Genomic DNA, 26,309 nt, shown 5'->3' with positions numbered 1-26,309 from the left:
CGAAACTCACTTCTTTTTTTTTGGAATTAGAAATAAATTTACACAACTAGGAGAAAAAAGGAGGCGCTACTGAAATGAATCTTCTAATTTGGCCGATTCGACCGAGTTTGCCAAATTCCATGGCTCTTTAAACTGCCTAAGTCCCTGAAAAAATCTACTTCCTTTTAGTGGCAAACAAAGGCAACAGACATGCGGACATGAACCTTAAAATGTAATATTATAAAAGGTCTTGAAACTACAATGAACAAACCGAAAAGAACTGGACATGTATAAGTAAAATGAGTGACTTTCTGTTGCCACTAGTTGGCGCTGTAGGGTTGATGCAATTGATCCCTACAGGACCCTTCAGGGTACGACTCTCACCAAGCACAGGAGTTTTGGCGCAGATGTGTTGTATGTCTGCCATGTTATGACAGTTCAAAATTTATGGCGACGGTCGTTTTCACGTTCCTATTTGGACCCCTGTACTTCAAGAAACCTCAATATTTTTCATCATGCAGCTGAACACATGTCTTACGGCTCCCGTGAAACAGGTTTGAGGTCACTTTATTTTTTTCCCTTGCAGGAGGAGCCTGTGTCGTTAAAAAAAAAAAAAAAAAGGCAGTTTCCTGTTCCCAGCAGGTGGCGCCAGCCCTAATGGGTAATATTTTAATACAGTAGTGTTCAGGGTGGGATAACTCACATACATGCCAGATATGAAAAAGAAAAGAAAATTGAACCTTGTGTCATGGAGTTATTAGTCATTTACTGAATTTTGGGTGTTGCCAAAAAATGGCCAACTTTGGCACCCCGCCTAGGTCAGGCCTGTGTATGAAAACTCATAAACTTAAGATCTCATATGTCTCATGAACAGTCTCACCAATTTTGAGGAGGGTCCAACAAACTCCCTAGGCGCCAAGGTCTAAATTGTGCACCCTGTAAATCGATAAACATTTCACATTTGATCCAAAATACTCAATTTCCAGTTGGGTTTGGAATATGGGTGCAAGAACCTTTTCGGAGCAGTTTTGCACAACGTATTGACTCCCCAAATTTCATCGCTCAACGTTAAAAAAACCTTATGGGAGAAGTCTTTTTGAAAAAATTCACAGGGGCGCTACTGAGCCATTTTGTTACAATTTTTCGCAACGTTGCAAAATTATCAAAATCTTCGCAAAGCTGCATGTATGTGCAAATTGTGGTGCGTTTTTGAGCATGTTCAGGCCCTTCAAATTGGCCATTTTCATTAGATATGAAAAAAAAAATCCTTTGCATTCCAATAGGGCTCTCAAGCCAGTTGGTGCTCGGGCCCTAATCAAATGAAATCAAATCAGTCTCATCTTCAATAACAGCAATTCAAATTTGCGTTTACAAATAGCTGCTGATTAGGGCTGCAGCTATCAATTATTTTAGAAGTCGATTAATCGATGAACTAGTTAATTCAAATAATCGAGTAATCGGAAAAGGAACATGAAAAATTAAAATACCTGAGCTGAGCCTCAAACGGTATTAAAAATAAAGAAATGAGGATCTATGTACAACAAAAGAACAATTGGCTAACTTACATGGCAAAAGTCCGCTAGCTTAAATGCTATAAAATGCGAATGGTTTTTTTCCCCAATGCTCTTAACAAATGGTTCAGACTCATATTCCCACAAAAAATGGCTCAATATACATATTAACTAAATTACGAATGCATTAAAAAACATTAGCCCCCCCCAAAAAACTTTGCTTAAGTTGGTCTTGACAGGGAGCAGTTTGATTCAGACAGGTGAAATGAGGCAGATCAGAGGGCAATGTATCCACCCTAATCAATAAACTAAATGTAAACACTTTCAAAATAACACATTACAACGATACTTTAATTCAACGATTACTCGAGGCAACAAAATTGTATCCGAATATTTTTTTCTAATCGAATACTCGAGTTAATCGATTAATCGTTGCAGCACTACTGCTGATACAGCAGTAACAAACGATTAGCATGTATCAGTTAGCGTCTGCACATGATTAAAAACAATCACATAAACTGGCCCCAAGTATTCGACCACAATTAAAAACGCACAATTACAATTACTATGTACTGTCCAGCCGTCACTTCTGGATGCTTCACAAGCAATAAATTTGCGCGCAGGCTGTCACCTCTGCCACTCCGCTGCTCTGTGTGTGAGTCTGTGGGGTGGGCGGGCACGTCTGTACATTCGTTCGCTTCCCGTTCTACGCTTCTTTCATCAAAATAAAAGTATGCATCTCAAAGCAAAAGTCAACAATTAAAAAACAAGACGCAGGCGTCATAAAGTCGAAATCGAGTAAGTCGGGTCCGTCATAACCCGGGGACTACCTGTATTGTCACACCCCTATATGGAGGACGGAGGGACTCCCATCTGTGGCTAACTCATTTGAAGGAGGTAGACAATAAAAAGCAGAAAATACAGCATCTGCACACATTTTGCCAGCCTTCTGGAACCGTCCCAATGCTGACACATCGCTACCTCCAAAACTCGGGGTCATTAATCACCACCATATACAACACGTAACAATGCGAGTAGTATGATGCTTTAGAAACCTCATTCACTGTAAAACTACTCCGGTGGCTTCAATACACACATAAATGAAGAGTTCCTAGCCAAAGCTCAATAGATCTCGCACCTTTTCTTTCTTTTAAAAACGACAAAAGAGTCCATTGCATTCGGAATAGGGAGATTAAAAGCTCAAGGGCACTCCAATGCGCAAAAAAGAAAAATCCTGCTTAAGCTTACTTTTGACCATCGTGTGAAATACGTGACACATGATTGAAGGGATTTAAAACAGTCTTATCCATCTTGAACAGTCCCCCCATTTTACCTGGGACTTGATTCATAAATCCTATTTGGCATGTTATCTGCAGCCTCTGCAATGTCAAGGCGAAATCTTTCATCGTTTCATTTTGAACACCCATTTCTCATGATAAGGATGACACGTGTTATACTTCTAAAAAGTTTCACAAGCCTTTTTGATTTTCACTGCGAGGTCAGCATATGTCGAGGTCCACGCTACTCCATGATCTCCAATCAGCCAATAGCTGAGCTAAATAGCTTCCATAGTATTGGGGAATCATTATAAAATGAATAGGCCTTATGCTCATACCAAGAGGAGTATACAATATTTTAGCACTGGTATTAAATAATTCATTGGTGATTAACGAAGACAGTTTTATACTACTTTAAAATGAAATTATAATAAATATTTTGTCGAATTGCCCAATTTCTCGCCACCTTTGACAGAGACAGGCATTTATGAGCAACCAAAGAGAGAAATACAGCAGGATTAAAAGTAGAAAAACTTGTGAAATCATTTTTTGTAATTGCCTTTCTCAAGTTGTATGTATGCATGTTTTTTTTTTTTTTTTTTTTAGTATTGTTGTAATTTGTCAGCCACAGTTTGAACTGCAACAACAAATCGATTTACTCAAGTAATTCGAATTAATAAAAAAAAAAAAAAAGATTCAAATTAAATTTTGCTGCTTCGAGTATTCGTTTAATTGAAGTGGCATTGTAATGGTTTTGAAAGTGTTGGCATTTAGTTTTATTGATTTGGATGAATACACTGCCCTCTAGTGGCAACAGTGAATATGTCATAACTTATTTCACATGGCTGAATACAGATGCTCCCTGTTAAGACCAACAAAAGTTGTTTTTTTTGAGCTCATGGTTTTAATGCATTTGTAATTTTGCTGTTTTTTGCGGGAACATGTGTTTGAACTAGAGATGTCGATCGGGTCCGATCACGTCATTTTCAAAGTATCAGAATCGATAAAAAAATATCGGACATGCCTTTTTTTTTTTTTTTATTAAATCGTTTTCTAATTGTATTTAACGTTACAGACAAAATGTCTTACACTCATCCAGAGTCTTTAGTTTTGGCTTAAAGTGGGGCTGTCAAATTTATCGCGTCAACGGCGGTAATAACATTAAAATATTTAACGCAATTAACGCATGCGCTGCACGACCCACTCACACATTGTCGCGTTCAATCTATAATGGCACCGTATTACGTATACATAGGCAATGTAAAATGAGTAGAGAGAATTGTGGCAGCCTTTGAAACCTTTTTTTAACTGGCTAAAGCCTTACAATCCCTCTCTCATTGGTCAGAAATATCGTGGAAAGCAATGTGGGGAAGAAAGGTAGTAGTTGATCTTTTTCTTAACACCTTATTTTATTTCCCCACGCTGAGAAGATATATCAATTGGTACCATTACGCACAGTCATGGTTGCACTTCCCATCATGCATTTGGGCAGAAGTTAAATGGCTGAATTATCATTTACTGAAAGCTCATAAAAATCCACTAGATGGCAATATTTAGTCATTATATACAAAGTCACATTTGTCCTTTAAGAATTACAAGTCTTTCTATTCGTGGATCCCTCTCACAGAAAGAATTTTAATAATATAAATGCCATCTTGAGGATTTATTGTCATAATAAACAAATACAGTACTTATGTACTGTATGTTGAATGTATATATTCGTCTGAGGTTTATTCATTTTTTTCTTAATGCATTGCCAAAATGTATATGATCGGGAAAAATTATCGGGAATGATTGGAATCGAATCGAGAGCAAAAAAAAAATCGGATCGGGAAATATCGCGATCGGCAGATACTCAAACTAAAACGATCGGGATCGGATCGGGAGCAAAAAAAAACATGATCGGAACAACCCTAGTTTGAACCATTTATTAAGAGTCCTGATACCGAAAAAAAGATTCAGAATATTTATTGTCATTGTTGCAAAAAGCACAACGAAACTTTGTTTGGAGCATCCATATAACTAAGTTGGTAAAGTGCAAAACCCATATAATAAATACCCTTAAGTACCAAGTGTAAACATTGACACAGTATTAGACATAAGTACAAAAAGATTCCACAGAAGCATAAAGTCATGTCAGTGTCTTCTAAAACAGAGCTATTGAAGTGTGGTGAAAATTCATTTAGTTTTAATATCCCAATACATCGCAAACCCTCAAAAACTTGCAATGTCAATTTTTTTTCCAATATCGTTCAGCCCTCATCTAAATAAAATTAGGGCTGCAGCTATCGAATATTATAGTAATCGACTAAAAATTCTATCCATTAATTGAGTAATCGGATAAAACATCTTTTTTTTAGGTAAAGAGCAATTATAAATATACATGACAAAAAAAGACATTTAATCCAATATTGAACCATTTTCAGTCAATCAATGTCTTTATTTTCGATGTACATTGTTGAAAACAGTCAACAATTGCATCTAAGATGTGACTAGAAAAAAAAAATTCATTGCTTTCACTCAAAAAACTCTAGATCTTATAAAAAAAAAATTAAAAAAAAGACATATTTCTTACCTAATATGTAATTACACTTGATAACACACTTCACTTGAAAGCTAATTTAAATTCCATTTGTGTCAAGCTATGTTTAAGTTCTAGTTAAATTTTAAGTTAGTCTAAACTGTAAATTACTGATAGGATTTTGAGTTTTTGCAGTGTTCAAAATAAATGTATGATACCTGCTGTATTGGAGCACATTAGGGACCAGTGCGACTTGGTGTTTTATTCACCAATGACTACTGATCTAAAACTGACAGTTGGCTTTATTTTAATTTTACACCCTCATCATTCTACAGAGCTGTTTTTACAGATTAAATAAAGCCTGTATGTAAGACACGTTAGCCACGCATCGACAGCGGTCATAATCAATAGAAACCTAGCCCTCCGAAGGGCTAACGTTACGTGAGCGCGTGACAGTAACGTTATATTTATTAGCGATGAGAAGTCTACTGCTTAAAGATGGCGGCTGTTTACTAACGCTGCCCAGACACGGCCGAGTCTGTCATTTCGCATCTTGTCCTAAATGCACGCGATATCTATGAGACGCATCGGACACTACCTGCTACCACACTGGCATCATGCGGGCTTAGTTTTTAGCAACGTCGGCGTAGTTTGCAGCGGCTGTCGGCTGCGTTAAGTTTTTTTTTGTTTTGTTTTTTTAATTGCGTCTTCCTCTACGCACGTGACGTCAGCTCGTTGTCCCGCATTAAAAGTAGTCCGGGCAAAACATGATGCTTAGAGCTGGCAAATTAAACGATTCCTCGAGGTCAATAAAATTACTCGGATCAGTTTTTAAACTCGAGTTACTCGAGTATTCGTTTTGGCTCTAAAATGACTGAGAAGAAAGTTTAATTTAAGACTGATGCACAAAGTTAAATACACAAGTTAGCTTCTTTAGCACCCCGTGCATTTTTTGGGCGTTGTTTCCAACTGTGCTTGCTTTCTTTTATGTTTAAGATTAGTTTAACTGCCACCAGTCCTACAGAATAAGAACACAATATAGCCAATAACAAAGAAGCTGTCTCCATCGCTGTATGTAGCACTTTTATAAGTAGCTTCATGATACTGGTACTTATGAAAAGATAAATGTATGTCTTTCATTTGCTTCCCTTTACCAACGCACTTCTATTGCCTTGTATTAAGGTCAAAAGCTTAGTGACGAGTTGACCATCCTTGTGTGATGTAAAGGATTCCTCTTGTCACTCAAGGACATCCCAGCTACTTTAAACTTCAGGCCTTGAACCGAAATAGAGCAGCCGACAACTAATCATACCATCATTGTTGGAGTACAGCTCATCTCGACAATATTTAACGATCAAAGTGGACGTGAAAGTGGTAAATTTACCTGCCAGTCAGTTTACTGAAATCAACTAGCGTAAAGGGCAGATAAAGAGTTCCATTTTTGGGGTGTTTTACTCAGTTAAATTGTATTGACTGCATTGTTCGCTCTGTCAAAACTCATGTTACAAAAAAATTCAACCGAATTGACTGCATAATTTTTGAGTTACTGCCATAACAACACCTTAGCAACGAGAGACGCGGTTCGCTGCTGGCCACTACCTGATGACGTAAGGAACATGAAAAAAAAAATACCTGAGCTGAGCCTCAAACGGTATTAAAAAAAAAAATTAAATGAGGATCTATGTACAACAAAAGAACAATCAGCTAACTTACATAACAAAGGTCCGCTAGCTTAAATGCTATAAAATGCTACCGTTTTGTTTTTTGTTTTTTTTATAATGCTCTTTTGGACACCTATTCGGACAAAAAACAGCTAAATATACCTATAAACTAAATTACGAATGCATTAAAAAAACATTAGCTCAAACAAAAACTTGGTTTACGTTGGTCTTAACAGCGAGCAGTTGGATTCAGCCATGTGAGATGAAGCAGACCAGAGGACAGTGTATCCATCCTAATCAATAAAACTTAATGCAAACACTTTCACAATAAACCATTACAACGCCACCTTAATTAAATGAATACTCGAAGCAACAACATTTAATTCGATTTTTTTTTTCCGTATCGAATACTCGAGTTAATCGATTAATCGTTGCAGTACTACTGTGAGGTACTGTGAGTTGTGTTTGTGCAACAAAAAAACCAAAAAAAATGGAGACAAACTGACGGACGAGACTCCAGCGTCGTAAAGTTGAAATCGTATAAATCAAGTACGTCGTAACCCGAGGATTACCTGTATTCCAAAAGTACATGACGATTAAAATACAGCGTTAACTTTTGAATGTGCTGTCATCAGCATTTACAAAGCAATCACTAATGATTGCACATTAGTGGCTCAAATGGCCACAATTAAAAACAAGATAGACTATTATTTAAATATGGGCCCATAGGACAGCCATGAAAGATGTTGTATTGTACTGCGAGTGGAAAAGAAGAGTGATGTTACAGCTTTAATGGTGCATAACGTGTATTTAATCTTGTAAGACTTCTACCCTTATGGGGAATATTCTACAAGTGCCCATTAGCAACTGTGCATTGTGTGTGTGTGTTTTTTTAAGAAACGTCATTAAGCGAGCTCATCTTGGACCAATCATGACAAGAATCATGAATGAATGATGAGCATATGGAGGCTGTCAAGACCTTCTAGGAGTCCATCAAAAAACAATCAAAGCAACAGACAGGTTCACAGCCAGTGTCACTCAGCTGTGGTCTAGCCATGACATATGCTTAGATGAAAGAGAAAGCATCAAATCTTAAATGTCCCACTTTGGGTTTTTCATCTTTTCTTTTGAACTATAAAGCCGGTCATTCTGTAAATGCGGAAAAGAAGAGTGGCAATTTTGTTAAGAGACTAGTGAACGCTGAGAGTCAATCATTTCCCATTCACGTTACAGTGCATTAAAACATCTATTCGTTTTTTTCACCGCTCGCCCTATTCATTCGCATTCAGTCTACTCAAGTAAGAGTAGCATTACGTCAAAATAGTATTACACAGGTAAAATTGAAAGTAGTCATCCGAACAATTTACTCAAGTAAAAATTTATTTGGTGAAAAGAATTAATGCTGCAACGATTAATCAATCAACTTGAGTAATTAGATTAGAAAAAAGCTTCAAATCAAATTTTGCTGCTTCGAGGATTTGCTGAATTAGAGTGGCGTTGTAATGGTTTGTTTTGAAAGTGTTTGCATTTAGTTTTCTTGATTTGGGTGGATACACTGCCATCTAGTGGCAACAGTGAATATGACATAACTCATTTAACATGGCTGAGTCCAGCTGCTCCCTGATAAGACCAACACAGACATCCAACAATTGTGCTTTTTGAAGCTTTTTACATCATTCACTTTTGACAATTTGTAAAGCTGTAACACACATATGTACACTTACATTCAAAACGACACGGATTTTAAAAATAAAACACTTGAAACATCAAACATCCATCTAGTCTGATCAACATGTAAATTTAGTAGATTAAATTAGCCTAATGTGCCACTATCTTAAATGCTACCAATGCGAAGGTATTTACAATTCTCACAGCAAATCGCTCACACGTAACCCCACAAATTGTAGCTGTAAACTTAACTACAAATGCATACACAAATATATATTAGCTGAAACAACTTACAGCTTTATGTGGGCCAAACCAGAGCACAGCTGTCCTTTATCCATGTCATACGAGAGTCTGCGCCTCAGTCATAAGGCGACAGACCAGCCAGACCCAACGCTGCCACCAGAGGGCAGTGTATCCTCCATCATTAAACAAAATATAACACCTTTGGACTTTTGGATAGTTATTTTAGGGCAGGGGTGGGCAAACCGGTCCTCGAGGGCCGCAGTGGGTCCTGGTCTTTGTTCAGACTTATCCAGCACAGACAGTTTAGCCAATGAGGTATCAGTGGAAACAAGAAGCACCTGACTGAAATCTACTGATTGCACTTGAAAGAAACCGGATTGGTGAAAGGCTGTCCTCATGATGGGTATGAACAAAAACCCGCACCCACTGCGGCCCTTTATGGAATAGTTTGCCCACCCCTGTTTTAGGGATTAAATAAGTTTATTCCAACTTGCGTGGAAATTCTGTTTACGACGCTAACGTAGGAACAGAATTCGTTCGTAATTTCGGACTTTTGGGATATTTTTTTGTGGTAATTCTGACTTGTGGACATTTGCTAGCGCAGGAACAGAACTCGGGGACTACCTGTTTATCGATTCTTGGTAGCAACCAATTAATAACTTTCTGGGCTACAAAGTATCACTTTCGATATTTTGTCACACCCTTAAGACATATGCCGATAACCGGTTTCAAGGTATACCGTGGTATGAAAATGTCAAGGTTTCAAAACCACAAACATTTTCACGTGCGGACATTTGCTAGCGTGGGAACAAAACTCGGGGACTACCTGTTTATCGATTCTTGGTAGCAACCAATTAATAACTTTCTGGGCTACAAAGTATCACTTTCGATATTTTGTCACACCCTTAAGACTAAGCCTGTCGCAAAATGCAATAATTCCATTTATCGCACGGTAAATAAAAATGAAGGCGATAATTTTTCCGCTGCGATTTATCGCCTCGCGTGCACCTGCGTGCGCGCGTCCGGCTGACGTGCTGTTAAAAGTTCGGCTTCCTTGTTACCAACTACGCAAAATGCATTTTAGTTCTGTTTTTACTTTAGTGCAGTTTAAGTTTAGTGCAGGTGGAGAAAAAAAAGAAAAGGTGACGCTTACCATTGAAATGAAGATGTGAATGATAGCAAAATATAAGCATGGTGTGTGCATCCATGAACTGGGTCGTAGAATGCCGATCTCGGCCGGCGGTCCCCCTCCGTTCGCCAGTCTTTATAAGTTAAGGTGACAGTTCTTATTGTGGTAACATCGCCTACGAAATCGCCAGCTTCGTCAGGTTTCAAATAATTTATTCCATCAACTCGCCGAGTGTCCACTGCTGTTGACGCCAGGATCGAAACAGAAAGTAAAATAGCGCTCTCCTGCTCACCGTCAGCCCCGCGGTGCGTTCAGGTACAGCAAAAAAAGTCCGCCACATTAGAAGCCGATTTGTTACATTATTACAGGTACTGTACTGTGTTATTGTTATTATTGCTATAATTATATTATTGTTATTCTGATTTTTATTCATATTTTATTTGTTTTGCTCTTTGTAACTGCTATTTGCAATAGTAACAGCAGTATTTATTAAGGATGTAGTGTGGGTTTTTGGGCTGTGGAACGAATTATTGGAATTATAATGTATTCTTATGGGAAAATCCTGCTCGACATACGACCATTTCGACTTACAAACAAGCTCCTGGAACGAATTAACTTCGTATGTAGAGGTACCACTGTATTACACATGTAACGCCATAGCAGAAGCTATGAGGGGAAACGTTTTCATTTGCCTAGATGCTTAAATTATTTAGTGGAATTTTTTTTTCTTAAAAAACACATTTTATTTCTTCTGTGTTTCTGTGCAGTATTAATATTGTTGTCTTTTACTTAAAAGAGGCATGGTCTATTGTTTTTAGTTGTGATTTCCTAAAAAGAATTTTTGAATTTAAGAGTAAACATTTATTGCGTTTAAATGGGTGTACGTGATCTATTAAAATACAGTGGTACCTCTACATACGAATTTAATTCGTTCCAGGACCTTGTTTGTAAGTCGAAATGGTCGTATGTCGAGCAGGATTTTCCCATAGGAATACATTATAATTCCATTAATTCGTTCCAAAGCCTAAAAACATACACTAAATTCCTAATAAATACTGCTGGCACTGTTACAAATGGCAATTAAACATAGAAAAACAAATAAGTTATAAATAAATAATTCAGAATAATATAATAATAAGAAGAATAATTAATAATTATTCCTGTAAATAATGTAACGAATCGGATTCTAATATGGCGGACACTTTTTACTGTCCCTGAACGCACCGCGAAGCTGACGTCTCAGTGAGATAGGTCGGTGCGGTAGAGATAATACTTTCGTTTTCTTGAGAGCAGTCAACTGCTTAAGACAATGGGCGTTTTGTGTTGGATAAGTTCTTAAATAAATGATAAAAACGTGACGAAGCTGGCGATTTCCTTGGCAATGTTACCACAATAATAATTGTCACCTTAACTTATAAATAGTGGCGAACGGTGGTCGGAAGAGGACCATGGAGCTGTATTGTTGAGCCAGTTCAGGGACGCGCACACCAAGCTCATATTTTTCTATAACTTGCATCTTCATTTCAAAGGTAAGCATCACTTTTTTCCTTATTTCTCCAACTGTATCAACTTTTTTTGAAAACTGTGTTGATTTCTCACACAAGAAAATCCACCGTGCGTTCGTTTGCAGTGCTGTCATGTCGTCGTATTTCGAGCAACTCGTCGGATGTAGAAACAAATGGCGGCTCAAATTTTACGTCGGATGTCGAAAAGATCGTGTGTCGAAGTGATCGTATGTAGAGGTACCACTGTATACTGTATTCTCACAGTGTTATTGTAATTTTTTTTTTTAAATGGGGGGGTGCAATATTATCGCAATAATTTATGAAATAAATGATCGCACACTAAAATTTGTTATCGCGACAGGCCTACTTAAGACATATGCCGATAACCGGTTTCAAGGTATACCGTGGTATGAAAACGTCAAGGTTTCAAAACCGCAAACATTTTCCGTCATGCCATCCCTCAGGTATTAGCTATTTTTAATGTCCCAAAAATGCAGGGAGAAATTCCTCGCTTGCAGCTGCAAGGCTCAACCCTCCACACGGGTTGTTGCTCAGGCTGCCGAGGAGGCAATATCTCCAATATGATTTCGCATTTATACAAAATTAAAGGTAGTAAACACTGTCATGAGCGTTTCCCAGTAGCTACGAGAGTTAACTCCAGTGTGTTTAGTGTGTTTAGCGGTGGTAAAACATTCAGTGTTTTTTTTTCTCTCTGGCAACTGTCTGTGTTGAGAAAGAGAATGTTTGTAAAATTTAAACATGATACGAGTCATACAGACGTGCTTTTCATGGAAAATAAATCAATTATTTTTGTTCTGATGGTAATAATGTTGAGCTGTTGCTGTGGGTTTAGCCTCACCTTAAAGACTGCATTTATTTTTAATTTATAAGGAATATTTTGTCATTTTTTTTATTTTAACTTAACATTATACTTATGTGCCAATTTGCGAATATGTTTTAAAAAAGTAAAAATCCTGTTCAATGGAAATGGTTTTGTTTTTTTTAACCCAGATATCTCAAAGTAACACATTTTAGAGCTGTATTTGCAATACTGTGATACCTTGAAACAGTGATATTTTGGCTTAAGGTTATCATAACAGTCAGAATATCATAATGGCACATGCCTAGTATGTAGCCACTGTTTTAGAGTGAAGAAAGTGGGATGAAGGTTTAGTCTGTAGTCTGTTGGTTGCCGACGGGCTTACACTAACAAGGGATTCACAGATTTACTGGTTTCTAGATCACAGAGCTGATTTGTGCACACTCCACCCCTCCCAATCACCTATCCTATAGACTCCCCCACCCCCCTCACCTTCTTCCCCTAGTCAACAGGACCCCCAACAGGGTGTCAACCGGAAATGCATCTAGCTGATGATAGCACCAACATATTCATAGTTAGTGCAAGCGTTCATTGTATTTGTTGTTGTTGTTTGTGTTGCTTTTCTTTCTTTTCTATTCTTCTGTCCCCCCTAACCACTTCCTGTTCGCTGCTTTGTCATAATAAACGAGGTCTTTTGAAAGATCACAATGGGAGTATGTCATACTCTCAATGTGAAACATTAAAACTGTTCAGACCAACCGGACACTTAGACTTCCATTCTCCATCCAAAGCAAAAATGATTTGGTCCTGTCCAATTAAAAGGAAGGTCGAAGCAGCCTCACTCACTTTCTTATCATTGTGCTCGTCTTACTTTCACGATAATTCCCAGGAAAAAAGAAAAAACAGCAGACAGGAGAGAAAGGTCATTTTGGCGCCAAGTCTTGACAGGTTGATGACAATAAGACTGAACATGAAACATTCCCCTTCTAAACTATATAGCTCCAGGCAGACTAACTATTGATGCAAACTCCTCCCTGGTCATCAGCATCCTTCTTCCACAGCCAGCTCATCATGGCTGCCTTTGGACTGTCGTCAGCACTCTATCCTCGTGGACGCCAGCCAGCAGCCGCGCCGCCGGATCAATAGGCTCCGGCGGCTAGCTTTGCCCCACCCCCCCGTCTCAACTACAACACTATAAAGACTGCTGTGTTGTGCCGCCACTGCATGGTGATTAACCATCCCACGCCGCTGTGTGAATTAGCCTAATCTGTGTCCGCGACGAAAGGACGAAGCTTCACATGCCCACTGGGGAGAGTTGCAGGACAGAAAATAAGCTCATTTTTAGGAAATTTTCCGAAAGGGAGTTTCAGCGAAGGGTGTTGGATGTATGAGAAATGTGACTAAAGATTACAATGATGACAGTAAAGAAGGGACGTAATACTTCATCACTTAAAGCGGAAGCTCTGAAGTCAAATGCCACCATTTGGAATTCCGCCCATCCATTTTGTAGAGCACTCATTAGAGACAAGGATGAGCTAGTTGACTTTTCAAGCTAACTTTGGGTGAGAGATGGGCTATACCCAGGGGCGGAAAGTAAATTTAATATTTTTCAAGCCATCTTTAAGACCTTGAAAGTAGGGCTGTCAAAATTATCGCATTAACGCGCGGTAATTAATTTTTTAAATTAATCACGTGAAAATATTTGACGCAATTAACGCACATGTCCCGCTCAGACAGTATTCTGCCTTTTGGTAAATTTTACAGCAAGGCTTTTTGTGCTAACAGCGAACTCTTGTGGTCGCTTTGCGACATGGTTTATTTTTTTCTTGCCAGTTCAATATGGCTGCAGGACGTCTCGGGCTGACGCCTATGTTGTAATGTTGTGCTTATATGATTCTTGGACAAGATTTGTCCGTAAGTATGGTTGTTGTAAAGAATGTACATATTACGTTAGTAAGCGAAATGTTCAATTTTTTGTATGAGACGCTTTTTGTTTATGTTTAGTGAACCTGTATAGCGTGCTAAGCTAACGTTGTTGCTAATGCAATGCTTGTGTACTTTTTTTTTTTTTTGTAGTTTTATGACGGTCTAAAGAGGACAATGGTTGGAGGCTATTTTATTAATAAATCAGATGAAAAAGGAAGAAGTCTGATTATCAAGGCGTCGTTCACTAGCTGTTTAGCTTTGGAAAAAGTAGACGCTTCGGAGTAAATGACAGTAGAGTGAAATGTCCACTACAGTCCTTATGTACCGTATGTTGAATGTACAGTGGGGAGAACAAGTATTTGATACACTGCCAATGGGAAAACCCATATATCCATCTTGTGTCTTATCTTTCCATTCCAACAACTTATTTTACAGAATATATATATATAATTTACAGAAAAATATGGCATATTTTATAGATGGTTTGAATTGCGATTAATTGCGATTAATTACGATTAATTAATTTTTAAGCTGTAATTAACTCGATTAAAAATTTTAATCGTTTGACAGCCCTACTTGAAAGTACAGTGGCATTAAAAAAAAAAGTTTCTGGACCTTTTGGAATTTCGCACATTTCTGTAAACAATAAACAAATGTGATCTGATCTTTGTCAAAATCACACAGATAAAAAAACAGTCTGCTTTCACTAAAACCACCCAAACATTTATAGGTTTTCATATTTTAATGAGGATAGCATGGCAAACAATGACAGAAGGAGTAAAAATAAGTAAGTGAACCCTCTGCCTTAGCTGACTATGAAAACTAATTTCTACCAAACAATTTAAGTCAAGTGTGTGCCCAATCACTGATGAGTGGTTTAAAGCTGCCCAGCCCACTATAAAACACACAGCTAGTAAGAATTGTCTTTATGCGAAGCATTGTCTGATGTGCATCATGGCTCGGTCAAAAGAGCTGTCTGAAGACCTGTGATCAAGGATTGTTGATTTGTATAAAGCTGGGAAAGGATACTATACTATCTCTAAAATCTTGGATGTTCAATCATACAACAGTCAGAGAAGTTGTCTACAAATGGAGAGAGTTTGGCACTGTTGCTTCTCTCCCGAGGAGACCAAAGATCACTAAAGATGACGCCAAGAGTTCAGCGCAGAATACTCAGTTTAAAAAAAAAAAGAAAAAAAAAAGAACCCTAGCAGCTACAGGAAGCGTCTGGTTGAAGTTATTGCTGCCAAAGGGGGGCCACAAAATATTAAATGTCATGGTTCACTTACTTGTTTTTCCCCTTTCTGTCATTGTTTGAATACTATACAACAATGAAAAATGAAAACCTATAAATTATTGTATGGCTTTAGTTAAAGTAGACACTGTATTTTCATCTGTGTGATTTTGACAAAGATCAGATCACATTTGATGATTTTATGCAGAAGTGTGAGAAATTCCAAAAGGTTGAGATACTTTTTCATACCACTTTATAATTTCAGACCAAAACATGTAGCAACAATTTTTGATGAGGAAAAAAACGCATTTTATTTTACTGCTAGTGCTACTGTACTGCTATTTGCATGTTTTCTTTTTTGTCCAGCAGTGTTTGTTTGCATCTTAATGACACATCTTGTCAATATTTAGTGTACATGTGTAAACATTGTACCTGATTTTTCATTTTTATTTAAAAGTCAAGAAAATCTTGTTAATTTATTTTAATTTAATCAGAATGTGCATTGTATTTTTGTTTGGTCAAAAGAAAACCACCTTTACCACTTTCGACCTGCCTTTTAATTGACCGACATTAATAAATGGACCCATGCTTGTAAAAAGATAATTGTGGACCTTCAAGATTTGTATTTGAGGACCCCTGATTTTGAGTGTTCGACCAGCCTACCATGCATGCTTTTAGGATGTGGGGGGAAACCGGAGAACCCGGGAAAAAACCCACGCAGGCACGGGTAGAACATGCAAACTCCACGCAGGAAGGCCAGAGCCCGGGATGGAACCACTGATCTCAGAACTGTGAGGCGGATGTGCTAACCACAACGTTTTGTTTTATGTTTGAACAAAATATGAAGATTTTCTCTTTTTTAGTGCAAACCTGCTTTCAACCAAACATGCATTATGCAAGATTCTAAGTACTCCATGCCTCCGTTTTTACAATTAAAGCCAAAATGAAGCCAAATTTCATACTTATAAAAGGACTAATCAGAGCAACCAGTAGAGGGCGACATACACAAATCTCCACTCTTCAGCAGACTGCAAGGAAATGCTGCTGCGCGCTGCCAATGACTGGACGGGAGAAGAAGTGCAGCCACTGAATTGTTTATTTCCACGAAAAACACACGAGTAAGGATCGATACAGATTCTCGTTTCACAAGAATTGTGTGATGCAATATCGTGATATATCTCAAATGATTTTTTTTAAACACCCCTACATACAGTGCTGCTCGAAAGTTTGTGAACCCCACAGCGATGGTCAGATTTTTTGTAAAAAAAAACTAAAATAACCTTATTAAATGTTAAGTTATACCCAAATCCACAATACTGACATTCCAAATAATGGACTGAAACAAAAGAAATAGTTATATTGTCATTCTTTATTTAACAAAAGTGGTTGATTTAAGAAAAACTCAGATATCATGTGTGCAAAAGTATGTGAACCCCTTCAGTTAATAGGATATTGCGCCTCCTTTTGCAGAGACTACCTCAACCAAACGGTTTCTGTAGTGACTAATCAGCCTCTCACATCTACTTTGGGGGATTTTTGCCCATTCTTCCTTGCAGAACGCAGTCAGTTGAGAGAGGTTTGATGGGCGTCTGGCATGAACTGCTCGCTTCAGGTCCCGCCACAGCATTTCAATGGGATTTAGGTCAGGACTTTGACTGGGCCAGTCCAGAACACGAATCTTCTTCTTTTTCAGCCATTCCTTGGTTGTATTGCTGGAATGCTTTGGATCATTATCATGTTGCATGATCCACCTTCTGCCAAGCTTTAACTTCAAAACAGATGGCGTCAGGTTATGTTCTAGGATTTGACAATATTCCTCAGAATTCATGATTCCCTGGACTATGTGGAGTTGTCCAGGTCCTGAGGATGAAAAGCAAGCCCAGATCTTGACATTCCCACCTCCATGCTTCACTGTTGGGAGAAGGTTCTTTTCGTGGTATGCAGTGTTGACTTTTCGCCAGACATGGCGGTTTTGGTTGTGACCAAACAGTTCAATTTTGCACCTACATCAGTTGATGAAAACTCTTTTTAATTTAGTCTCGACAACACAACTGTTAAAAAAACAAAAAAAAAACTACTGAATTGATTGATTAGGAAATCAGGTTGAAATAATAGAAAATTCCAAAATGTTGAGGGGGTTCACAAACTTTTGAGCAGCACTGTATATTATGCTTATACTTTCATATATACTTATACCGGGGGTTAGCAACCCGCAGCTCTAGAGCCGCATGTGGCTCTTTAGCACTGCCCTAGCTTTTGAGCTTTTTCAAAAATGGTTAAAAATGGAAAAAGATGAGGGAGGGAAATATATTTTTTTGTTTATTATTGTTTCTGTTGGAGGACAACCATGACACAAACATTCATTGATATTGTAATAAGGTTAAATTTGAGGCTGCATCGTGCAACAGAGTAGTCATGTGGTCTGTTATTATCTATAGGATGCACTGCAGGAAATATTATCAGGGGCATCTTCAATTAATGGCCTATTTTAATGCTTTATATATAGGGTGCACCGCATTATAAGGTGCAGTAGTAGCAGTGGTAGTAATAATACTAGTGGTTGGGGTTGGGTTATGCATCCACTAGATGGAGCAGCGCTAAAAGAAATGTCATGCCATGATTAACCAATATTGATCCATATACAAGGAGTCTTGGATTATAAGGTGCACATTCAGCTTTTGAGAAAATAAAGGCTATTAGGTCCGCCTTATAGTACGGAAAATACTGTAATCATAAAGGCTCATTATGTATTTGTAGCCAACTAAGTCGTTTTGATAGTAGGCTAATATAGCTACCTAATACAGATACATGCAGCATGTGCTGCCTTCATTATCAGGCTTATACAGTATAAGGCTTTTAATTTTTTGCGGACTTGAACATATTTGATTTTTGTTTTGTTTTTTTGGTCCAATATGGCTCTTTCAACATTTTGGGTTGCTGACCCCTGGATACTATAGGTTAATACTGAAATATACTATCTATTATATACAGCTTTTTTGTATTATTATTATTATGGGGATCCTCATTGGCACCACTACTTAATTGATGGCAGTTTTTACCGGTGCTAATTAGCGTGGCAAGCCTATCTTTTAGGGTAGCAGTTGCCCCCCATGCCACCCCGGCAGATCCACCCCTGGCTATATCCTGTCCTGGTTGCTAGCAAAATCTCAAGTGTTTTGACACATTTGGAATAAAAAAACATCCAAATTTGACTGCAGTCATGCATGCAGTCAGCAAATCTCACAAGAGCTCAGCGAGCATCAAAGAATCAATTTCAAGCCTACGTTATGCTTTTTGCAACACTTGAAATGATGGACCACAATCACATGATGAGACGCAAGATCTCAGCTGACAATATGCTACATCACTGGTTTTGTACTGAGTTTAGCACATGCGGGACACAAAGAAATGCAAGTAATTGCCACCCGAAAAAAAAACATATCAACACAAACATACAGTAAAAAAATAAGTATTTGAACACCCTGCTATTTTGCAAATTCTCCCACTTAGAAACCATGGAGGAGTCTGACATTTTCATCTTAGCTGCATGTCCACTGTGAGAGAGATAATCTAAAAAGAATTTTTTTGGAAAATTTATTTGTGTGATGCAGCTGCAAATGAGTATTTGAACACCTGTCTATCAGCTAGAATTCTGACCCTGAAAAACCTGTTAGTCCGCCTATTAAAAGTCCACCTCTACTCCATGTATTATCCTAAATCAGATGCACTTGTTTGATGTCGATGGCAGCATAAGGACACCTGCCCACCTAATACAATCAGTAAGACTCAAATTTGTAACTAGGTCAAGACCAAAGAGCTGTCCAAAGACACCAGAGACAACATTATTCACCTCCACAAGGCTGGAAAAGGCTCCAGAGCAATTGCCAAGCAGCTTGGTGAAAAAATGTCCACTGTTGGAGCAATCATTAGAAAATTGAAGAAGCTAAACATGACCTCAATGATCCTAAGAAGGTTGAGGAATCAGCCCAGAACTACACGACAGGAGTTGGTCAATGACCTGAAAAGAGCTTGGACCACTGTTTCCAAGATTACTGTTGCTAATACACTAGACGTCATGGTTTGAAATCATGCATGGCACATAAGGTTCCCCTGCTTAAACCAGTACATATCAAGGCCCGTCTTAAGTTTGCCTATGACCATTTGGTTGATACAGTGTAGTCATGGGAGCAAGTTTTGTGGTCATATCAAAGTAAAATTGATTTTTTTTGTCATAATTCCACCAACCTTGTTTGGAGGAAGAAGAATGATGAGTACTACAAAAGAACACCATCCCTACTGTGAAGCATGGGGTGGTAGCATCATGCTTTGGGGGTGTTTTTCTGTGCATGGGACAGGATGAGTGCCCTGTATTACAGAGAGGATGACTGAGACCCAGTATTGTGAGATTTTGGGGGAACAACTTTCGTCCTTCAGTCAAAGCATTGAAGATGAGTCGTGACTAGGGATGCAACGATACAGTTAAGTAACCGTTCGGTACAATTTTCGATACAAGGGACATGATTTTCGATTCAATTCAATACATTTAATGCTCAGAACAAACAAAAGATACATTTTTTTTGCTGACGAGCAAAAATAACAATGCCATCATATAAACATACATTATAGTGCATAATATTGATGTGCTTACTTCTTCCAGATCTGAAGAACTTTTGTATCAAGGTGCTGAGAACAATCTTTACTGTTTGTAAAGTGAGGCCGAGAACACTGTTGATTGCTATTACTCTCTTAGCAGGTATGTTTACCACAAGAGAAAAACATCCTATTTGTGGTCCGAGTCCATCTGAGTTACGTACCGAATTAACAATATTTGCAGCATTATCTATAGTCACTGGTATGGATTGATTTGGCCTGCTTAACTTCCATTCAGTCATGGCAGTTTTTAATTCATCGATATATGGAACTTGGGGCGGGGGGATCTAAAGTAGCACATCTCGGTTGCTTACTTGGCTCGTTTGTCATCAGATCGTCCGGGTTTTCCTTCAGGAAGGTGGCGATGCGCATTAAAACACAGCGACACATCGGATGGCTTTTTGCTGGGGAACTTTTATTAACAATGGGGGACTCACAGCCACTCAACTCTCAAAAACTTCTATCTCAACCCCTTACGCTCGCCCACCTCTTCGACTGCGCCAAATTGGTAAGGCCGGTAATATTGTAGAGGACAGCGGCCCCTTGAGGATGCCGGTAACACCATGCTCTCCATTGAGCGTGAGCTTGCTCAAAAATTGGATTTCACTGATGTAATAAATGACTTTGCTGTCAAAAAAATCTAGCCGCATCACTGTTTGAGGGCTTGAGAACCCTAGGGATATGGAGGGGCAGGCACAGGATGTTTAGTTGGACTGTTTCTTTGCCTAGCAGGCAGGCATAGCACTCTCAGTTGTATTGTACTGTAGCCTACATGGGACAGTAGATGAAAATAGTTTTTTTTATATTGTGTCTAGGGCTGTCAATTAATCAAGTTAATTACAGCTTAAAAATTAATTAATCGTAATTTATCACAATTCAAACCATCTATAAAATATGCCATATTTTTCTGAAAATTAATGTTGGAATGGAAAGACACAAGACTGATATATACATTCAACATACAGTACATAAGTACTGTATTTGTTTATTATAACAATAAATCAACAAGATGGCATTAACATTCTCTTAAAGCGATCCATGGATAGAAAGACTTGTAGTTCTTAAAAGATAAATGTTAGTATAAGTTATAGAAATTTTAAATTAAAACCCCTCTTAATGTTTTTGTTTTATTAAAAATTGTAACATTTTCAATCAAAAAATAAACTAGTAGCTCGCCATTGTTGATGTCAATAATTACACCATGCTCACTCATGGTACTAACCCATAAAATCAGTTGGACCCAAGCGCCAGCAGAGGGCGCCAAACACCAAAAAACAAGTGACAAGCGGACATTACATTGTACTGTTATTTTAATCTGTTTGAGCGTGGCATGTGCGTTAATTGCGTCAAATATTTTAACGTGATTAATTGAAAAAATTAATTACTGCCCGTTAACGCGATAATTTTGACAGGCCTAATTGTGTCACATCACATTACGGTCTGTTAAATTTAACTGTCCATCTCAAATTAAATCATTTGAATATTTACACTGTCATTGCTTGCAAAGCGTTAAAGTCCTGCGTATGTTGTCGTGACAAGCCGGTGGCAGGGTTGGGGTGGGGAGGTCCTATAATGGTGTCTTGTCCCCGGGCCCCTGCAAGTCTGTTGACAACTGTATCGCATAAATAAATTGTTTTTAAAAAAATAAAAAATAATCATACATTGTGATTTCTGGATTTTTCTCTTTAGATTATCTCTCTCACAGTGGACATGCTTGGCACCCTTGACCATTAACTTTTGCAGCATGGTAATGGAAACATACTGACTTAGAACATATATAAGAATAACCACGCACTTTCATCACTTGGTCTTTTTTTGCACTTCTGTTCCCTGCATGAACTTGACAGGGTTCAATGCCATACAGCCAGACCTTGGCGTATATAATCAAACCTTTTTTCCTCTGCTTGCTGTATGATGATGCTGTCCATCATGCACCTGTCAAAGTGCTGACACGCAGTCAGTTGTGCATGTACCCACATCATGTCTAATAACACCACCCCCTCTGCTCATCCTCCTCTTCCTCCAGCTCATCAGCAGGATCTATTGCACGCCCTTGACAAACCGCCTGTGCAATCCCTCTCGCACAAAATGTCTATTTATCATCACAAGTAAGCCAAAAGATGATAAGAAGAATCATGTTCATACCTGACATCACCCATGTAAACTCAATGAGTGCGAGCAGTATGTTGAAAATCTAACTTCACTTAGTTTTAACAGCATACTCCGAATTTATCCTCCAATCCCTTGGCTATTGTCTCTCACTTGCAGCATCTTTACATCCATTGACTGATTTTTTGTTTGTGTTGCCTGCTTGACAGTTGAAGACAGCTAGGAAATTATACAACAAACACATAAAATGTTCATCCATCCACACCTTGTGGCAGGTGTCAATCATCCATATATATATATTTTTTTTAAATTCAAACACTTACTTAAATAAGATCCCGGCCACCGGCGTCTCCTCGTTTTTCTTCCCGCCCCTGGTGAGCCTTTCCTCGGCGTCCAAACAGCAGCGTGCTCGGCTCAGTTTAGCAGGAAGCACGCGTGCGGTCGCCTTGTCCTTCTTCCAGGGCTGTGGTGACCGAAGCAGCGTGCATTTGACGTCTACGAAAGGACTGAAGCATTCGCGGGGCACAGGTATAAGAGGACGGGTGATGTTAGGAAGAAAAGGCAGGTAGCTCGGAGGTGTATAAGGAGCGGCGAAGCACTGCGGCGACAGGCAGCACGGGAAAGGAGGCAGACAGCCGCTTTCTGTCTCGCTCGGCCACTCACTGGCTAGCGCACGCATTTACTCCGAACCTTTCAATCAAGTGGTGTAGTGCGCCCTCTGCAGGTGAAATAGCAAAACAACAGGCAGGGTGTTTCCCCTGACCGCTTTTGACGCCCCCCTCTGTTCATTGTTCGACACCGTGTGTGGGAGGCATCGTCCCGTGGGAATAGCACGGTGCTATTTCTGTAGGCTTGGGTTATCCTTTCTTCTATTTTTTCTATTTTTAATGATGTGTGAGCAGGAGTGATGCATTTCGGTGCAATTTGTGTAACGTACGACAGTACTTATATTGGCTACATCACGTGGAGGAAAGAATGACATCATCATTTGTGCTTCAACAATTAAAACCAAATGCCTTTTCTGTTATGAGGTGATGTCATTGGTCTAGTTTGGACTTTTCCATATAGGAGTTTTCTTTAATTTGGTGTACAATTTATTCTAATCTGCTTTTTCTCATGTTTTTTTCTGCTGTTCTGTTCTGTATCTCTTCTTTTCTTCCCTCATTTGTACTCCAAGGCTTTTTCTTATATTTTCTCTATACATTAATATGAATGAATATGCTTTTCTGTAAGCTTGTTTATTTTTCTGAAAACAATATCTACACGCCAACAAGCTGTTTGGGAGGCATGCACGGAGAAAACCTTTACTCACTCACAATCATAAACGCAAACGTCTGGAGTTCGCCAAGCGGTATCGGGGCTTCAACTGGGACCGTGTGCTTTGGTCAGATGAGACCAAGATTGAGCTTTTTGGCAACAAACACTCTAAGTGGGTCTGGCGTGCCGCAAAAGACGCGCATGCTGAAAAGCACCTCATACCCACTGTGAAGTATGGGCGTGGGTCAATGATGCTGTGGGGCTGTTTCGCTTCCAAAGGCCCTGGGAACCTTGTTAGGGTGCGTGGCATCATGAATGCTTTGAAATACCAGGACATTTTAAATCAAAATCTGTTGCCCTCTGCCCGAAAGCTGAAAGTGGGTCATCACTGGGTCTTTCAGCAAGACAATGACCCTAAACATATGGCCAAATCTACACAAAAATGGTTCACCAGACACAAAATTAAGCTTGTGAAACATTATAGGAGAAGATTAGGTGCTGTTTTGTTGGCAAAAGGGGGTTGTACAAAGTATTAACACCAGGGGTGCTAATAATTGTGACACACCTTATTTGATGTCAAATAAATACCAGGGGTGCCAATAATTATGGACGGCACTGTATGTCTTTAGTAGGGTTGTTAAAAGTATTGAATTGTATTGAAACTGAAATGTGTCGGGATACAATATTAGATTACTCAGTTATCTATTGGTTATTTTGCCTACCACAGGTTACTGCCACCATTCCAGCTCAAATGGATTGGACGTCTACTCGTCATTAACTCTTTTAAAGTCATTTTTCATGAGCCACAAGACTAGACGTCTATAATCGTCCAATGGCACTGAAAGAGTTCCTAAAAAACATTTTTATTGTTATGATCTATGTAGAATTGAAAATGGTATTGAGTATTTTTTTAAGTATAGATATCAAGTTGAAAATATGATAGCATCGTGACAACAGTAGTCATTAGGTGCGACTATCCCTATGGCTCATCGGTCAGTGGGCTAATACACGAACAAATCATTTTCTTGTCAAATTTGGTAGGTGCAGCTTATCTATGAACAAATGCCATTTTTGATGGGTGGCGCCTTATAGTCCAAAGTATTACGGTAATTGAAAAACAGATTAATGGTACATCTTGCCATCTCGTAGAAGAGCATAGATGCATAAATAGATAACACAACCCTTGTCGTAAACTGATTATATATTTTTTAAACCAATTAGGTAAAGTTTGATCATTTCCTCCACTCCAGAACTCATAACATTTGGGAATATGTATTACTGATTTCTTTTTCACAGAAGGTTGTATTTCTTTATTTCATTTTTTTATAAATGTATGACAGCTTACAGCTGACTTAAAAGCTTGAGGCCTATGCGCTACTCAACAAATAAATATATTGTATTTCAACACATGCTAATTGGTCCGGCGTAAAGTAATGAAAACCGGACATTTTCATGAATTTATAAAACCCCGCCGGACACCCCAGACAGGATGAAAAAAGTGGACATGTCCGGGCAAAAGTTTGGTCACCCTATATTTGGGGTGTGACGATACACACAAGTCACGGTTCAGTACTCACCTCGATACAGGTGTCACGGTTTTGAGCAAGTTCAGTAGAACAGCAAAAAAAAAAAAAAAAAAAAAAAAGGCTTTTTTTTCTCACAGCATTTGAAAGTTAAAGTTTGTATATGTTACCCTCTTATGTAGGTGAAATTTTTTTTTTTTTAATGTAGAAAGTGTGACCTTCATTTTTTTTGTTCTTTTTTTTTTTTTTAATGAAATCAATCAGTGAATATAAACATCTTTGATGTGAATGATGTTGTAAAATTTATAATGTAATAATGCCAAAACATAAAAAGTAACGCCAGATACTTCGCTGAGTAACTGATTACTCGTAAAATGAGGTAACTGAGATACTAACTCAATTACTTTTTGGGAGAACTAATTTGTAACTGTAGCTAATTACTTTTTAGAGTAAGATTACTAACACTGACTACGGCACAGTAGTGTGCCGCTGCACAGTGGTTGAAAAACCCGCCATATAGTATGTGACAGTGCGAAGAGTTGCATGTTCGTTAAACACTCGCTAGAGGTCGCTAACTGTCTGAAATTGACTTGAGATGAGGACCCAGTCGGCCTGCAGTAGACCAAAAGTGAATAGAGTTCATGGGAAAACATTGAAACGCTTTTTAAAATGCTGCGCATCTGAAGTTGTACTGTTTGGCCAACTTGAAAACCTTATCCCAGCTGTGATTCATCTTGACTTGCCAATCTGATCAACAACCATCAGGTTGCTTCATTGATGCCAAATGAAGGTTCTTTAAAGCCAAATGTTTCCTTACTCTTCCCCACGTTGTACAGAGAAAGTTAAGCTCCGTATGTCAACATATTTGTTTTTATGGTACTAGTTTTGGAAGATCACATTATATTTGATGACCAATATATGCAGAAGATTAACTTAATTTGAGACATTGTTAGAAAAATGCGCTTGCAGATGTTCAATAAACCCTCCAACTGTTTCAGGAAGAGCTAGCGAAAATATGAAGCACACGAGTCATGTCCATGAAAAATTTTATCAAAGTAATGTAAGACCAGAGGCGTGATTTGACACTGTTCGTGTTCAATCCTTGGTTCAAGCTCAGTTGTTGTTGAAGCTTTTGAAAGTTTAGGTTTAAAGAAATTCCAATTATCCATCTTGCCTCCTCGGGTGTAGTTTTGGCAAAGCAAAGCAAAGGACTGTGTCTAATGTGCGAGACACAGTTGGATTCTTGTCCAGGTAAATTCATTTTTGTTGTTTGTTTTACTGCTTTACAACTTTTTA

At 38.5% G+C, this 26,309-nt stretch overlaps 1 protein-coding gene across 5 annotated transcripts in view; it reads right to left on the bottom strand.

The window, feature by feature from the left end:
• Window positions 1-25,096, bottom strand: part of ctnnd2a (catenin (cadherin-associated protein), delta 2a) — a 542,938-nt gene extending 517,842 nt beyond the window's left edge. For 3 of the 5 annotated variants that reach the window (XM_057823756.1, XM_057823762.1, XM_057823757.1), the window contains exon 1: window positions 22,557-25,096. The gene's annotated coding sequence lies outside the window, so the exon portion shown is untranslated. The remainder of the gene's footprint in view (window positions 1-22,556) is intronic. The other 2 variants (XM_057823759.1, XM_057823763.1) reach the window with 1 other exon arrangement.
• Window positions 25,097-26,309: the final 1,213 nt, after the last annotated feature.

This window comes from Corythoichthys intestinalis, chromosome 20 (assembly GCF_030265065.1).
Source record: "Corythoichthys intestinalis isolate RoL2023-P3 chromosome 20, ASM3026506v1, whole genome shotgun sequence".
In the NCBI taxonomy this organism is placed as follows: Eukaryota; Metazoa; Chordata; class Actinopteri; order Syngnathiformes; family Syngnathidae; genus Corythoichthys; species Corythoichthys intestinalis.
Note: the sequence above shows the minus strand (reverse complement) of the source record. Positions and strands in the feature narration are given on the sequence as shown.